Genomic DNA, 2,296 nt, shown 5'->3' with positions numbered 1-2,296 from the left:
AACTCCATACCCTGTTCACATGGGAGAAAGTATTTGTGTGACTCAACGTAGTTCTTAATAGGCCATTTTATACTGAAGATTTGACTTGTGTCAGCAAGGAAGACCAAGAGTGAGGACCAGGCTTCCTACTCCTAAGTTGAATAGCTTTTGCCCTAGTCTAGATCATCTTTTCCTGGTGGCTCTGGAAAGTGGAAACAGAAGCTCCACCAGCTGGGTTCAGGTCCACCTCACAAATTACTTGCGAATAAGGATTGATTAGAGCCAGTCATGTGGCATATAGTTTTAATATACTCTTGGAGACTTTGGCTAGAGGATCACAAGTTTGGGTCTAACCTGGAGAAGTTAGCAACTTAATGCCTTAGTGGGACCCTATCTAAAAAAGAAAAAAAAAGTAGTAAGCCTGCTCTAAACTGAGTATAAAAGAAACCACTCTGGTGGTTTCTGGAAGCAAACTTTTGAAGGATGAATTTCTGCTGAGTAGGTTTATCTCAGTGTCAGTATGTGTAACAAAGTATTGTTGACTTTAATTTTAAAGCCCTGCTTTACTTCTTTCAACATTTATTATTTTATTTCATCATCACAAACTATACTTCAGTAGGCAACATTGCAAGGGCACTCCACTTTGCCAAAGATCACGGTTTTTGAATACGGCTGTATTCAAAACTACAATTCATCTAGGTCTAGCATTAATGCTATTAATCATAACCTTCCCATGAGAGCAGTTCCATGTTTGAAGAGACATGGTAGAGATAAAGTTTGTAAAGGACATTTAGAAAACCTTAAGACTCAAGATAACAAATACTGCATCTGCTAAGTTCCATACGAAGGCTCTCTCCGCTGGGCTCTTTCAGTACACTTAAAAACTCTTACTCCTTAAAATTCTTATTTGGCATTTCCTAATTACTGATTTGTATTCCTGGCGATGCTCTGCAGCATACTCGAACCTCCAAGTAAATCCAAGGAGTAGTGCTGGATAGGCTGCCAAGAAACCTGTTCTAGTCTTGTCTCTGTCACCAACTACTGGTACGAAACTCAGTTTCTTTTCAACTTTGGTTGTAGGATACGCTCTGCCTAACATAGCAGGCGCTTAATATTTGACATGATTCGGCTCAATCTTTCATTGGCAGGGGTTTGAGAATCCTTAACATCAAAAGAAACAGGGTTATCCCCATCCCGTTTCAGTCCTTGACGCTTTCTGCAGGTTGAACTGTGCCAACGGGCCTAGGAACATAGTCGAAAGTGGAGAAAAGAAGGGTTAAACCAGCAATTAAGGTCTATACTGCTAGGTGCTCACATCCTTCACAGTGACTATTCGGGGTAGCGCCCAAGATGCAGGTTAGGTTATATACCTGGCATTTCCCTACCCTTTCACCGCACCCCAAACCAGCCTCATTTACATCCCGCCCCCTCATTTACATAGAACACGCCCAGCAGATTCCCGCACCCAGAGCTCTGGAGCCTTTTGAGCTCCAGGCGCGTCCTGTTCTGCGGGCGGTCCCGGAACCTCCCCGGACTGAGCACTTGTCTGTTTTCGGCTTCACGAAGGTCGAGGCGGCGACCCCAATAAGCCCCACCCAGTGGCGCTGGCAGGGGCCGAGAGAGTCCCGTGTGGTCGTCGGGCGTCCTCTTCCCAGCGCGGCAGGCTACTGGCCTTTCCCGCCTCTCCCCGAGCCCTGAGGGAGCACGCCGGGACCAACTCTGGAGAAACCCCGAGCGTCCCACCCCACCCGGCCGCGCCTCGCTTTGCCTCGCCTCACGCTCGACGGGAGAGGCGGGACCAATCAGCGAGCGACGTCTCCCTTCCGATTCGAGGCTCCCGACGCGCGCCTCACACCCCGAGCTCCCGGTGCGCTGATTGGCTGTGCGTGTCGTCGGTCCGGCCGGGAGGCGGGGCGGGCCGAAGGCAGAGGGAGGTGGGGAGGCGGTGGCCGCGAGTCCGCGTGCCCTGCTCAGCCCCGGGCCCTTCCCGCGGCGCTCGGCCTCCTTCCTTCCCTCCTCCGCTCCCTTCGTCTTCCGTGCGCGCCCCGCGCTGCGCTCGGCCAGCGTGCCTCGCGCCCTAACGGGCGTCTGGGGGCGCCAATCAGCGGGCGGCAGGGTGCCAGCCCCGGGGCTGCGCCGGCGAATCGGCGGGGCTCGCGGCCCGGGGTGGGAGGCGGGTCTACCGCGCGGCCGCGGCGGCGGAGGAGCAGCTCGCCAGCTTGCAGCCCGCGAGCGCCTAGTGAGTCGCTCGGAGGTGGGTGCGCTGTGGCCAGCGGCTGAGTCGGAGGGCGGCAGCGGAGGTGGGCCGGCGGGCGAG

The 2,296-nt window shown here is 53.6% G+C and overlaps 1 protein-coding gene across 4 annotated transcripts in view; it reads left to right on the top strand.

The window, feature by feature from the left end:
* Positions 1 to 345: 345 nt before the first annotated feature.
* Positions 346 to 2,296, top strand: part of Smad2 (SMAD family member 2) — a 96,827-nt gene continuing 94,876 nt past the window's right edge. The window contains exon 1 of one of the 4 annotated variants that reach the window (XM_023714685.1): positions 346 to 1,913. The gene's annotated coding sequence lies outside the window, so the exon portion shown is untranslated. The other 3 variants (XM_023714673.1, XM_023714661.1, XM_023714669.1) reach the window with 3 other exon arrangements.

The sequence above is a fragment of the Octodon degus genome, unplaced genomic scaffold, assembly GCF_000260255.1.
Source record: "Octodon degus isolate 3935 unplaced genomic scaffold, OctDeg1.0 scaffold00003, whole genome shotgun sequence".
Taxonomy (NCBI): domain Eukaryota; kingdom Metazoa; phylum Chordata; class Mammalia; order Rodentia; family Octodontidae; genus Octodon; species Octodon degus.
This window is presented reverse-complemented; position numbering and strand designations above follow the sequence as displayed.